This window comes from Hyla sarda, unplaced genomic scaffold (genome assembly GCF_029499605.1).
Source record: "Hyla sarda isolate aHylSar1 unplaced genomic scaffold, aHylSar1.hap1 scaffold_1844, whole genome shotgun sequence".
In the NCBI taxonomy this organism is placed as follows: domain Eukaryota; kingdom Metazoa; phylum Chordata; class Amphibia; order Anura; family Hylidae; genus Hyla; species Hyla sarda.
This window is the reverse complement of record NW_026608493.1, coordinates 2,583-18,533: the sequence shown is the minus strand read 5'-3', so window position 1 is coordinate 18,533 and position 15,951 is coordinate 2,583. Positions and strand designations below refer to the sequence as shown.

The window sequence follows — 15,951 nt, the reverse complement described above, 5'->3', positions numbered from 1 at the left end:
CCCTCTACTGCGCCCGCCGAACATTTTACATAGACATATGAGGTATGTGCTTACTCGAGAGAAATTGGGCTACAAATATAAGTATACATTTTCTCCTTTTACCCCTTGTAAAAATTCAAAAATTGGGTCTACAAGAACATGCGAGTGTAAAAAATTAAGGTTGTGAATTTTCTCCTTCACTTTGCTGCTATTTCTGTGAAACACCTAAAGGGTTAATACACTTACTGAATGTCATTTTGAATACTTTGGGGGGTGCAGTTTTTATAATGGGGTCATTTATGGGGTATTTCTAATATGAAGACCCTTCAAATTCACTTCAAACCTGAACTGGTCCCTGAAAAATACTGAGTTTGAAAATTTTGTGAAAAATTGGAAAATTGCTGCTGAACTTTGAAGCCTCTGGTGTCTCCAAAAGTAAAAACTCATCAATTTTATGATACAAATATAAAGTAGACATATTGTATATGTGAATAAAAAAAATTATTTGGAATATCCATTTTCCTTACAAGCAGAGAGCTTCAAAGTTAGAAAAATGCTAAATTTTCTAATTTTTCATCAAATTTGGGGATTTTTCACCAAGAAAGGATGAAAGTTACCACAAAATATTACAAAATTTTACCACTAACAAAGTAGAATATGTTATGAAAAAACAATCTCGGAATCAGAAAGATCAGTAAAAGCATCAGAGTTATTAATGTTTAAAGTGACAGTGGTCAGATGTGCAAAAAATGGCCGGGTCCTTAAGGGGTTAAAAACATATCCAACAAAGTGATAACAAAATAATAACATAAAAATATCTGTTCCCCTAAAACCTGGGGGGCGGGCAGTATATAAAGCTGGGTGGCGGGCAGTATATAAAGCCGGGTGGCGGGCACTATATAAAGCCGGGTGGCGGGCACTATATAAAGCCGGGTGGCGGGCACTATATAAAGCCGGGTGGCGGGCACTATATAAAGCCGGGTGGCGGGCACTATATAAAGCCGGGTGGCGGGCACTATATAAAGCCGGGTGGCGGGCACTATATAAAGCCGGGTGGCGGGCACTATATAAAGCCGGGTGGCGGGCACTATATAAAGCCGGGTGGCGGGCACTATATAAAGCCGGGTGGCGGGCACTATATAAAGCCGGGTGGCGGGCACTATATAAAGCCGGGTGGCGGGCACTATATAAAGCCGGGTGGCGGGCACTATATAAAGCCGGGTGGCGGGCACTATAGAAAGCCGGGTGGCGGGCACTATAGAAAGCCGGGTGGCGGGCACTATAGAAAGCCGGGCGGCGGGCCGTATAGAAAGCCGGGCGGCGGGCCGTATAGAAAGCCGGGCGGCGGGCCGTATAGAAAGCCGGGCGGCGGGCCGTATAGAAAGCCGGGCGGCGGGCCGTATAGAAAGCCGGGCGGCGGGCCGTATAGAAAGCCGGGCGGCGGGCCGTATAGAAAGCCGGGCGGCGGGCCGTATAGAAAGCCGGGCGGCGGGCCGTATAGAAAGCCGGGCGGCGGGCCGTATAGAAAGCCGGGCGGCGGGCCGTATAGAAAGCCGGGCGGCGGGCCGTATAGAAAGCCGGGCGGCGGGCCGTATAGAAAGCCGGGCGGCGGGCCGTATAGAAAGCCGGGCGGCGGGCCGTATAGAAAGCCGGGCGGCGGGCCGTATATAAAGCCGGGCGGCGGGCCGTATATAAAGCCGGGTGGCGGGCCGTATATAAAGCCGGGTGGCGGGCCGTATATAAAGCCGGGTGGCGGGCCGTATATAAAGCCGGGTGGCGGGCCGTATATAAAGCCGGGTGGCGGGCCGTATATAAAGCCGGGTGGCGGGCCGTATATAAAGCCGGGTGGCGGGCCGTATATAAAGCCGGGTGGCGGGCCGTATATAAAGCCGGGTGGCGGGCCGTATATAAAGCCGGGTGGCGGGCCGTATATAAAGCCGGGTGGCGGGCCGTATATAAAGCCGGGTGGCGGGCCGTATATAAAGCCGGGTGGCGGGCCGTATATAAAGCCGGGTGGCGGGCCGTATATAAAGCCGGGTGGCGGGCCGTATATAAAGCCGGGTGGCGGGCCGTATATAAAGCCGGGTGGCGGGCAGTGTATAAAGCCGGGTGGCGGGCCGTGTATAAAGCCGGGTGGCGGGCCGTGTATAAAGCCGGGTGGCGGGCCGTGTATAAAGCCGGGTGGCGGGCCGTATATAAAGCCGGGTGGCGGGCCGTATATAAAGCTGGGTGGCGGGCGGTATATAAAGCTGGGTGGCGGGCCGTATATAAAGCTGGGTGGCGGGCCGTATATAAAGCCGGGTGGCGGGCCGTATATAAAGCCACGGCTTTATATACACCCACGATCCCCCTAAAGCGATAGGAGTGAGGTGGCAGAGTTGCCACCCCTCCTATCTCTGCTATTGGTGGTCTAGACGCGACCACCAATAGCAGATCTGGGGCGGAGGGGTTTACTTTCGTTTTCCCCATCCTGCCCACCCACAATAGGTGGGACAGAACGGGGAAAACGAAGAGTAGCGGCGCCGGAGTCCACTTACCCCTCCGGAGGCAGCGGAGCGACGGGGATCGGCGACGGAGATCTGCGGCGGGGTGCGGCAGAAGAAGACGGCTCCCGGATGCGACGGAAGCCGGTGAGTAGTTGCCTAGCAACATCTAGAGGGCTACAGTCTGAGACCACTATAGTGGTCTCTAGACTGTAGCCCTCCAGATGTTGCAAAACTACAACTCCCAGCATGCCCAGACAGCTGTTTGCTGTGTGGGCATGCTGGAATTTGTAGTTTTGCAACAGCTGGAGGTCTGCAGTTTAGAGACCACTGCACAGTGATCTCTATACTGCCCTCTAGATCTTGCAAAACTACAACTCCTAGCATGCCCACACAGCTGTTTGCTGTCTGGGCATGCTGGGAGTTGTAGTTTTGCAACATCTGGAGGTCCACAGTTTGGAGATCACTGTTCAGTGGTCTCTAAATTGTAGCACTCCAGATGTTGCAAAACTACAAATTCCAGCATGCCCACATAGAAAACAGCTGTCTCGGCATGCTGGGAGTTGTAGTTGCGTACCTCCAGCTGTTTCAAAACTGCAACTCCCAGCATGTACTGACAGACCGTGCATGCTGGGAGTTGTAGTTTTGAAACAGCTGGAGGTTTGGCCCCCCCCATGTGAACGTACAGGATACATTCACACGGGCTGGTTTACAGCAAGTTTTCTGCTTCAAGTATGAGCTGCGGCAAATTTTTCGCCGCAGCGCAAATTCCTAGCGGGAAACTCACCGTAACCCGCCAGTGTGAATGTACCCTAAAAACACTACACTACACTAACACATAATAAAGAGTAAAACACTACATATACACCCCCTTACACTGTCCCCCCCAATAAAAATGAAAAATGTATTGTACAGCAGTGTTTCCAAGACGGAGCCTGCAGCTGTTGCAAAACTACAACTCCCAGCATTTCCGGACAGCCACTGATTGTCCAGGCATGCTGGGAGTTTAGCAACAGCTGGAGACACCCTGTTTGGGAATCACTGGCGTAGAATACCCCTATGTCCACCCCTGTGCAATCCCTAATTTAGTCCTCAAATGCACATGGCGCTCTCTCACTTCGGAGCTCTGTCGTATTTCAAGGAAACAGTTTAGGGCCACATATGGGGTATCTCCGTACTCAGGAGAAATTGCACTACAAATTTTGGGGGGCTTTTTCTCCTTTTATGAAAAGGAAAAGTTGGGGTCTACACCAGCCTGTTAGTGTAAAAAAAAAAATTTTTACACTAACATGCTGGTGTTGCCCTTTACTTTTTATTTTCACAAGAGGTAAAAGGAAAAAAAGACCCCCAAAATTTGTAACGCAATTTCTACTGAGTACGGAGATACCCCATATGTGGGCGTAAAATGCTCTGCGGGCGCACAACAAGGCTCAGGAGTGAGAGCGCACCATGTACATTTGAGGCCGAAATTTGCACAGGGGTGGCTGATTTTACAGCGGTTCTGACATAAATGCAAAAAAATAAATACCCACATGTGACCCCATTTTGGAAACTACACCCCTCATGGAACGTAATAAGGGGTGCAGTGAGCATTTACGCGCCACAGGGGTCTGACAGATTTTTGGGACAGTGGTACGTGAAAATGAAAAATTAAATTTTTTCATTTGCACAGCCCACTGTTCCAAATATCTGTCAAACACCAGTGGGGTGTAAATACTCACTGCACCCCTTATTACATTCCGTGAGGGGTGTAGTTTCCAAAATGGGGTCACATGTGGGGGGGTCCACTGTTCTGGCACCACGGGGGGCTTTGTAAATGCACATGGCCCCTGACTACCATTCCAAACAAATGATCTCTCTAAAAGCTCAATGGTGCTCCTTCTCTTCTGAGCATTGTAGTTCGCCAGCAGAGCACTTGACGTCAAAACATGGGGTATTTCCATACTCAGAAGAAATGGGGTTACAAATTTTGGGGGGCATTTTCTCCTATTACCCTTTGTAAAAAAGTAAAATTTGGGGAAAAACCAGCATTTTAGTGGAAAAATATTTTTTTTTCATTTAGACATCCGACTTTAACAAAAAGTTGTCAAACACCTGTGGGGTGTTAAGGCTCACCGTACCCCTTGTTACGTTCCTTGAGGGGTGTCGTTTCCATAATAGTGTGCGATGTGGGGTTTTTTGCTGTTCTGGCACCATAGGGGCTTCCTAAATGCGACATGCCCCCCAAAAACCATTTCAGAAAAACTCACTCTCCTAAATCACCTTGTCGCTCCTTCCCTTCTGTGCCCTCTACTGCGCCCGCCGAACACTTGACATACACATATGAGGTATTTCCTTACTCGAGAGAAATTGGGCTACACATTTTGAGAGGATTTTTTTCCTTTTACCCCATGTAAAAATTCAAAATTAGGTCTACAAGAACAAGCCAGTGTAAAAAATGAAGATTGTGAATTTTCTCCTTCACTTTGCTGCTATTCCTGTGAAACAGCTAAAGGGTTAAAAAGCTGACTGAATGTCATTTTGAATACTTTGGGGGGTGCAGTTTTTATAATGGGGTCATTTGTGGGGTATTTCTAATATGAAGACCCTTCAAATCCACTTCAAACCTGAACTGGTCCCTGAAAAATTCTGATTTTGAAAATTTTACGAAAAATTGGAAAATTGCTGCTGAACTTTGAAGCCTCTGATGTCTCCAAAAGTAAAAACTCATAAATTTTATGATGCAAATATAAAGTAGACATATTGTATTTGTGAACCCAAAAAATATATATTTGGAATATCCATATTCCTTATAAGCAGAGAGCTTCAAAGTTAGAAAAATGCAAAATTTTCAAATTTTTCATGAAATTTTTGCATTTTTCACCAAGAAATGATACAAGTATCGCCGAAAATTTACCACTAACATAAAGTAGAATATGTCACGAAAAAACAATCTCGGAATCAAATTCATGAGTACAAGCATCAGAGTTATTAATACTTAAAGTGACAGTGGTCAGATGTGCAAAAAATGCTCCCGTCCTTAGGGTCATAATGGGCTCCGTCCCCAAGGGGTTAAAGCCGGGTGGCACATAGTATATAAAGCTGGGTGGCGGGCAGTATATAAAGCCGGGTGGCAGGCAGTATATAAAGCCGGGTGGCACATAGTATATAAAGCCGGGTGGCACATAGTATATAAAGCCGGGTGGCGGGCAGTATATATAAAGCTGGGTGGCGGGCCGTATATAAAGCTGGGTGGCGGGCCGTATATAAAGCTGGGTGGCACATAGTATATAAAGCCGGGTGGCGGGCGGTATATAAAGCCGGGTGGCGGGCGGTATATAAAGCTGGGTGGTGGGCGGTATATAAAGCTGGGTGGCGGGCGGTATATAAAGCTGGGTGGCGGGCAGTATATAAAGCCGGGTGGCGGGCGGTATATAAAGCTGGGTGGCGGGCGGTATATAAAGCTGGGTGGCGGGCGGTATATAAAGCCGGGTGGCGGGCGGTATATAAAGCTGGGTGGCGGGCGGTATATAAAGCTGGGTGGCGGGCGGTATATAAAGCTGGGTGGCGGGCGGTATATAAAGCTGGGTGGCGGGCGGTATATAAAGCTGGGTGGCGGGCGGTATATAAAGCTGGGTGGCGGGCGGTATATAAAGCTGGGTGGCGGGCGATATATAAAGCTGGGTGGCGGGCAGTATATAAAGCTGGGTGGCACATAGTGATTATATCTCTTTATTTATTACAGTAAGAACCAGTGTGAACTATAACATTGTGACAGGAGGAACAAGAGAGGAACAACACAATGTAACAAACCCTCTGCATAGAAACTCACCTCACACCACGTCTCCTCTTCACTGAGCTCCTCCCCTTCTGGTCACATGTCCTCTACTACGTCTAAGCCCCGCCCACTCCTGTCACATGATCATCCCCACAGGTCCTTCATCCACAATCTCCTATATACTGCTGAGCTCCGCCCCGACATGTACTGGTCACATGATTGTGACATCATCACAGGTCCTTCATCCACAATTTTACCTAATAGGCCTAACTCCACCTGCCTAAATCACATGACCAGTCTCACAGGTCCTTTATCCACAATTGTTACAGTGTGTCACCCCAGTAGTAAGGAGATTACATGAGGAGGAGGTTTGTTACAGTGTGTCACCCCAGTAGTAAGGAGATTACATGAGGAGGAGGTTTGTTACAGTGTGTCACCCCAGTAGTAAGGTGATTACACAAGGAGGAGGTTTGTTACAGTGTGTCACCCCAGTAGTAAGGAGATTACATGAGGAGTAGGTTTGTTACAGTGTGTCATCCCAGTAGTAAGGAGATTACATGAGGAGGAGGTTTGTTACAGTGTCACCCCAGTAGTAAGGAGATTACATGAGGAGGAGGTTTGTTACAGTGTCACCCCAGTAGTAAGGAGATTACATGAGGAGGAGGTTTGTTACAGTGTGTCACCCCAGTAGTAAGGAGATTACACGAGGAGGAGGTTTGTTACAGTGTGTCACCCCAGTAGTAAGGAGATTACACGAGGAGGAGGTTTGTTACAGTGTGTCACCCCAGTAGTAAGGAGACGCGATGAGGAGGAGGTTTGTTACAGTGTGTCACCCCAGTAGTAAGGAGATTACATGAGGAGGAGGTTTGTTACAGTGTCACCCCAGTAGTAAGGAGATTACATGAGGAGGAGGTTTGTTACAGTGTGTCACCCCAGTAGTAAGGAGATTACATGAGGAGGAGGTTTGTTACAGTGTGTCACCCCAGTAGTAAGGTGATTACACAAGGAGGAGGTTTGTTACAGTGTGTCACCCCAGTAGTAAGGAGATTACATGGGGAGTAGGTTTGTTACAGTGTGTCATCCCAGTAGTAAGGAGATTACATGAGGAGGAGGTTTGTTACAGTGTCACCCCAGTAGTAAGGAGATTACATGAGGAGGAGGTTTGTTACAGTGTCACCCCAGTAGTAAGGAGATTACATGAGGAGGAGGTTTGTTACAGTGTGTCACCCCAGTAGTAAGGAGATTACACGAGGAGGAGGTTTGTTACAGTGTGTCACCCCAGTAGTAAGGAGATTACACGAGGAGGAGGTTTGTTACAGTGTGTCACCCCAGTAGTAAGGAGACGCGATGAGGAGGAGGTTTGTTACAGTGTGTCACCCCAGTAGTAAGGAGATTACATGAGGAGGAGGTTTGTTACAGTGTCACCCCAGTAGTAAGGAGATTACATGAGGAGGAGGTTTGTTACAGTGTGTCACCCCAGTAGTAAGGAGATTACATGAGGAGGAGGTTTGTTACAGTGTGTCACCCCAGTAGTAAGGAGATTACATAAGGAGTAGGTTTATTACAGTGTGTCACCCCAGTAGTAAGGAGATTACACGAGGAGGAGGTTTGTTACAGTGTGTCACCCCAGTAGTAAGGAGATTACATGAGGAGGAGGTTTGTTACAGTGTATCACCCAGTAGTAAGGAGTCTACATGAGGAGGGGGTTTGTTACAGTGTGTCACCCAAGTAGTAAGGAGATTACATGAGGAGGAGGTTTGTTACAGTGTGTCACTCCAGTAGTAAGGAGATTACATGAGGAGGAGGTTTGTTACAGTGTGTCACCCCAGTAGTAAGGAGATTACATGAGGAGGAGGTTTGTTACAGTGTGTCACCCCAGTAGTAAGGAGACTACATGAGGAGGAGGTTTGTTACAGTGTGTCACCCCAGTAGTAAGGAGATTACACGAGGAGGAGGTTTGTTACAGTGTGTCACCCCAGTAGTAAGGAGATTACACGAGGAGGAGGTTTGTTACAGTGTGTCACCCCTGTAGTAAGGAGATTACATGAGGAGGAGGTTTGTTACAGTGTGTCACCCCAGTAGTAAGGAGATTACATGAGGAGGGGGTTTGTTACAGTGTGTCACCCCAGTAGTAAGGAGATTACATGAGGAGGAGGATTGTTACAGTGTGTCACCCTAGTAGTAAGGAGATTACATGAGGAGGAGGTTTGTTACAGTGTGTCACCCCTGTAGTAAGGAGATTACATGAGGAGGAGGTTTGTTACAGTGTGTCACCCCAGTAGTAAGGAGATTACATGAGGAGGAGGATTGTTACAGTGTGTCACCCCAGTAGTAAGGAGATTACATGAGGAGGGGGTTTGTTACAGTGTGTCACCCCAGTAGTAAGGAGATTACATGAGGATGAGGTTTGTTACAGTGAGTCACCCCAGTAGTAAGGGGATTACATGAGGAGGAGGTTTGTTACAGTGTGTCACCCCAGTAGTAAGGGGATTACATGAGGAGGAGGTTTGTTACAGTGTGTCACCCCAGTAGTAAGGAGATTACATGAGGAGGAGGATTGTTACAGTGTGTCACCCCAGTAGTAAGGAGATCACCTGAGGAGGAGGTTTGTTACATTATGTCGCTGGTTCTGTAATTCAGGCCTCCTCCTCCTCTTCCCCTCCATCTGACCCAGTTGTTTACTCTTCTCCTGAATGATCCCCCAAGGATAGACAAGGACAGGAATTAGATGACTAAGAGAATATTACACTTCACCTTGGAGATCCTCCACCTGCTGACCGGAGAGGTGAGGTGACCCATCTACATTTCCACCATTGTTGTCCCCCATCTACATTTCCACCATTGTTGTCCCCATCTACATTTCCACCATTGTTGTCCCATCTACATTTCCACCATTGTTGTCCCCCATCTACATTTCCACCATTGTTGGCCCCCCCATCTACATTCCCACCATTGTTGTCCCTCCATCTACATTTCCACCATTGTTGTCACCATCTACATTTCCACCATTGTTGTCCCCATCTACATTTCCACCATTGTTGTCCCCCATCTACATTTCCACCATTGTTGTCCCCATCTACATTTCCACCATTGTTGTCCCCCATCTACATTTCCACCATTGTTGTCCCCATCTACATTTCCACCATTGTTGTCCCCCATCTACATTTCCACCATTGTTGTCCCCCATCTACATTTCCACCATTGTTGTCCCCATCTACATTTCCACCATTGTTGTCCACATCTACATTTCCACCATTGTTGTCCCCCCATCTACATTTCCACCATTGTTCCCCATCTACATTTCCACCATTGTTTCCCCATCTACATTTCCATCATTGTTGTCCCCATCTACATTTCCACTATTGTTGTCCCCCATCTACATTTCCACCATTGTTGTCCCCATCTACATTTCCTCCATTGTTGTCCCCATCTACATTTCCACCATTGTTGTCCCCATCTACATTTCCACCATTGTTGTCCCCATCTACATTTCCACCATTGTTGTCCCCATCTACATTTCCTCCATTGTTGTCTCCATCTACATTTCCACCATTGTTGTCCCCCATCTACACTTCCACCATTGTTGTCCCCCATCTACATTTCCACCATTGTTGTCCCCATCTACATTTCCTCCATTGTTGTCCCCATCAACATTTCCACCATTGTTGTCCCCATCTACATTTCCACCATTGTTGTCCCATCTACATTTCCACCATTGTTGTCCCCATCTACATTTCCACCATTGTTGTCCCATCTACATTTCCTCCATTGTTGTCCCCATCTACATTTCCACCATTGTTGTCCCCATCTACATTTCCACCATTGTTGTCCCATCTACATTTCCTCCATTGTTGTCCCCATCTACATTTCCACCATTGTTGTCCCCATCTACATTTCCACCATTGTTGTCCCCATCTACATTTCATCCATTGTTGTCCCCATCTACATTTCCACCATTGTTGTCCCCATCTACATTTCCTCCATTGTTGTCCCCATCTACATTTCCACCATTGTTGTCCCCATCTACATTTCCACCATTGTTGTCCCCATCTACATTTCCTCCATTGTTGTCCCCATCTACATTTCCTCCATTGTTGTCCCCATCTACATTTCCACCATTGTTGTCCCCCATCTACATTTCCACCATTGTTGTCCCCCATCTACATTTCCACCATTGTTGTCCCCATCTACATTTCCACCATTGTTGTCCCCATCTACATTTCCACCATTGTTGTCCCCCATCTACATTTCCTCCATTGTTGTCCCCATCTACATTTCCACCATTGTTGTCCTCCATCTACATTTCCACCATTGTTGTCCCCATCTACATTTCCACCATTGTTTCCCCCCATCTACATTTCCACCATTGTTGTTCCCATCTACATTTCCATCATTGTTGTCCCCATCTACATTTCCACTATTGTTGTCCCCCATCTACATTTCCACCATTGTTGTCTCCATCTACATTTCCTCCATTGTTGTCCCATCTACATTTCCACCATTGTTGTCCCCCCATCTACATTTCCACCATTATTGTCCCCATCTACATTTCCACCATTGTTGTCCCCATCTACATTTCCACCATTGTTGTCCCCATCTACATTTCCACCATTGTTGTCCCCCCATCTACATTTCCACCATTGTTGTTCCCATCTACATTTCTACCATTGTTGTCCCCATCTACATTTCCACCATTGTTGTCCCCCATCTACATTTCCACCATTGTTGTCCCCATCTACATTTCCACCATTGTTGTCCCCATCTTTGGCCCCGCTCTATGTTCTGGATGTCTTTTTGTAGGTGAGGTCTCCAGAACTGACCCCAGTATTCCAGATGTGCTCACTAGAGCTCTATACAGGGGGCACAATCTCCTATTTGTAGTGAGGGAGGAAGACATGGGGGGAGTGTGTGGCCCCCAGCAGCCATCTCCATGAGTCAGGAGGACAGAGCAGGGCCCGGGGCCCCATCATGGAGCCTCCACCTCACTCACTGATACATGAGAAGAAGATCCTAGAACTCATCCACAGGATCACTGAGCTGCTGACTGGAGAGGTGACCCTGCTGGGACATTATACAGTAATGGAGGGGTCTGGTGATGACTGGAGAGGTGACACTGCTGGGACATTATACAGTAATGGAGGGGGCTGGTAATGACTGGAGAGGTGACACTGCTGGGACATTATACAGTAATGGAGGGGTCTGGTGATGACTGGAGAGGTGACACTGCTGGGACATTATACAGTAATGGAGGGGTCTGGTGATGACTGGAGAGGTGACACTGCTGGGACATTATACAGTAATGGAGGGGTCTGGGGATGACTGGAGAGGTGACACTGCTGGGACATTATACAGTAATGGAGGGGTCTGATGATTAGAGAGGTGACACTGCTGGGACATTATACAGTAATGGAGGGGTCTGGTGATGACTGGAGAGGTGACACTGCTGGGACATAATACAGTAATGGAGGGGTCTGGTGATGACTGGAGAGGTGACACTGCTGGGACATTATACAGTAATGGAGGGGTCTGGTGATGATTAGAGAGGTGACACTGCTGGACATTATACAGTAATGGAGGGGTCTGGGGATGACTGGAGAGGTGACACTGCTGGGACATTATACAGTAATGGAGGGGTCTGGTGATGACTGGAGAGGTGACACTGCTGGGACATTATACAGTAATGGAGGGGTCTGGTGATGATTAGAGAGGTGACACTGCTGGGAGATTATACAGTAATGGAGTGGTCTGGTGATGACTGGAGAGGTGACACTGCTGGGACATTATACAGTAATGGAGGGGTCTGGTGATGATTAGAGAGGTGACACTGCTGGGACATTATACAGTAATGGAGGGGTCTGGTGATGACTGGAGAGGTGACACTGCTGGGACATTATACAGTAATGGAGGGGTCTGGTGATGATTAGAGAGGTGACACTGCTGGGAGATTATACAGTAATGGAGGGGTCTGGTGATGACTGGAGAGGTGACACTGCTGGACATTATACAGTAATGGAGGGGTCTGGTGATGACTGGAGAGGTGACACTGCTGGGACATTATAAAGTAATGGAGGGGTCTGGGGATGACTGGAGAGGTGACCCTGCTTGGAACATTATACAGTAATGGAGGGGTCTGGTGATGATTAGAGAGGTGACACTGCTGGGACATTATACAGTAATGGAGGGGTCTGGTGATGACTGGAGAAGTGACACTGCTGGACATTATACAGTAATGGAGGGGTCTGGTGATGACTGGAGAGGTGACCCTGCTGGGACATTATACTGTAATGGAGGGGTCTGGTGATGACTGGAGAGGTGACCCTGCTGGGACATTATACAGTAATGGAGGGGTCTGGTGATGATTAGAGAGGTGACACTGCTGGGACATTATACAGTAATGGAGGGGTCTGGTGATGATTAGAGAGGTGACACTGCTGGGACATTATACAGTAATGGAGGGGTCTGGTGATGATTAGAGAGGTGACACTGCTGGGACATTATACAGTAATGGAGGGGTCTGGTGATCATTAGAGAGGTGACACTGCTGGGACATTATACAGTAATGGAGGGGTCTGGTGATGACTGGAGAGGTGACACTGCTAGGACATTATACAGTAATGGAGGGGTCTGGTGATGACTGGAGAGGTGACACTGCTGGGACATTATACATTAATGGAGGGGTCTGGTGATGATTAGACAGGTGACACTGCTGGGACATTATACAGTAATGGAGGGGTCTGGTGGTGATTAGACAGGTGACACTGCTGGGACATTATACAGTAATGGAGGGGTCTGGTGGTGATTAGAGAGGTGACACTGCTGGGACATTATACAGTAATGGAGGGGTCTGGGGATGACTGGAGAGGTGACACTGCTGGGACATTATACAGTAATGGAGGGGTCTGGTGATGACTGGAGAGATGACACTGCTGGGATATTATACAGTAATGGAGGGGTCTGGTGATGATTAGAGAGGTGACACTGCTGGGACATTATACAGTAATGGAGGGGTCTGGTGATGATTAGAGAGGTGACACTGCTGGGACATTATACAGTAATGGAGGGGTCTGGTGATGACTGGAGAGGTGACACTGCTGGGACATTATACAGTAATGGAGGGGTCTGGTGATGACTGGAGAGGAGACACTGCTGGGACATTATACAGTAATGGAGGGGTCTGGTGATGATTAGAGAGGTGACACTGCTGGGACATTATACAGTAATGGAGGGGACTGGTGATGATTAGAGAGGTGACACTGCTGGGACATTATACAGTAATGGAGGGGTCTGGTGATGACTGGAGAGGTGACGCTGCTGGGACATTATACAGTAATGGAGGGGTCTGGTGATGACTGGAGAGGTGACACTGCTGGGACATTATACAGTAATGGAGGGATCTGGTGATGATTAGAGAGGTGACACTGCTGGGACATTATACAGTAATGGAGGGGTCTGGTGATGACTGGAGAGGTGACACTGCTGGGACATTATACAGTAATGGAGGGGTCTGGTGATGATTAGAGAGGTGACACTGCTGGGACATTATACAGTAATGGAGGGGTCTGGTGATGATTAGAGAGGTGACACTGCTGGGACATTATACAGTAATGGAGGGGTCTGGTGATGACGGTATCATTGTGTGTCAGGTTCCTATAAGGTGTCAGGATGTGGCGGTCTATTTCTCCATGGAGGAGTGGGAGTATGTAGAAGGACACAAGGATCTGTACCAGGACATGATGGAGGATCACCGGCCCCTCACATCACAAGGTAAGAGGAGACATTTATATAGGTTTTTGCTGGAATACCCCTTTAACTGGGGTAAAATTCAGATTTTGAAATTTTCGGGAAAAACTGGAAAATTGCTGCTATACTTTGAAGCCCTCGGGTGTCTCCAAAAGTAAAAACATCTCAACTTTTGGATGTAAACATAAAGTAGACATATTGTATATGTGAATAAATATATAATTTATTTGGAATATCTATTTTCCTTATAAGCAGAGAGCTTCAAAGTTAGAAAAAATGCAAATTTTTCACATTTTGCCTGAAATTTTGGAATTTTTCACCAAAGAAATGATGCAAGTATCGACGTAAATTTACCACTAACATAAAGCAGAATATGTCATGATAAATGCTTAAAGTGATAGTGGTCAGATTTGCTCCCGTCCTTAGGGTTATAATGGGCTCTGTCCCCAAGGGGTTAAGTTCTGTGTATGTGAAGTGGCTGCTGGGACAAGGACTATAGTGGGGATTCAGCAAAGCCTGTGCAGAAGAAAAGTGGTGACGTTGCCCATAGCAACCAATCAGAATGCACTAAGACTGAGTCCACCCCCGGTAATGGCGCCGACCAATCATCGTCATGAGGAAATCATTTCAGGCCGTTCTCACGTGGCGTTTAGTATTTAGTACTAATCCAAAGAAGAGACTGGTCACCGCAAAATAAACGCCAGAGATCCGGAAATCAAAGGAAGGGATCAAGTTTGTTTAACAACTTAAAGAGGTACCCCGCCCCTAGACAGCTTATCCCCTATCAAAAGGATGTCAGATTGCGGGGGTCCCGCTGCTGGGGACCCCCGGGATCTAGGCTGCAGCACCCACCTGTTGCGGCTTCTGGAAACGCTGGAGGCTTTGGCTCCCGACCACGGTGACGTGAGATCGTGATGTCTTGACTCCGCCCCCGTGTGACATCATGCCCCCCCCCTCAATGCAAGTCTATGGGAGGGGGCGTGACGCCCCCTCCCATAGACTTGCATTGAGGGGTGGGGTGTGACGTCACACGAGGGTGGAGTCAAGACATCACGATCTCACGTCACCGTGGTCGGGAGCCAAAGCCTCCAGCGTTTCCAGAAGCCGCAACAGGTGGGTGCTGCAGCCTAGATCCCGGGGGTCCCCAGCGGCGGGACCCCGCGATCTGACATCTTATGCCTTATCCTTTGGATCGGGCATAAGGTGTCTAGGGGCGGAGTACCCCTTTAAACCCCTTACTTATTCAAAATGTAGTAAATGTACATAGTTGGCAAGGTTGGCACCTGTTTTATTGCCAATCAACATGGTGGTACAGGCTGGATACAGTTGGGTATTATGGAGGGGCCCTTACTCTCTATATTTCCACCCTTAGGGTCGGTTCACACATCCGTATTTTTGCTGCAGATTTGCTGCTGCAGATTTTGTTGCCCATTGACTTCAATGGTAGCAAAAATCTGTGACAGAAAATCTGCAGCAGAAAATACGCACGTGTGAACGTACCTTTAGGTCAGTGGCCCAATGGCGTTTAACCACTTAAATTCATCACGTATCCATAACGTACATTTTTTTCATCCATTTTTCACTATAGTTTTTTCAGAAAAAAACACAAACCATCTACTTTTTTTTTTCACCAAGTGACGACCAGGACCTGCTCTGTTTCTGCTAGATGGGGGAGGTGTAGGACCTGTGATGATGTCACAATCATGTGACCAGTACATGTGGGGGCGGAGCTCAGCAGGATAGTAGAGATTGTGGATGAAGGACCTGTGAGGATGGTCATGTGACAGGAGTGGGCGGGGCTCAGCAGGATAGTAGAGATTGTGGATGAAGGACCTGTGAGGATGGTCGTGTGACAGTAGTGGGCGGGGCTCAGCAGTAGTAGATGACATGTGACCAGAGAGCGAGGAGCTCAGTGAAGAGGAGACGTGGTGTGAGGTGAGTTGCTGTGCAGAGGGTTTGTTACATTGTGTTGTTCCTCTCTTCTTCCTCCTG

The 15,951-nt window shown here is 47.8% G+C and overlaps 1 pseudogene; it reads right to left on the bottom strand.

Annotated features, from left to right (window-relative positions):
• The window catches only part of LOC130314682 (zinc finger protein 850-like), a 48,236-nt pseudogene extending 32,627 nt beyond the window's left edge, over positions 1 to 15,609 (bottom strand).
• Positions 15,610 to 15,951: the final 342 nt, after the last annotated feature.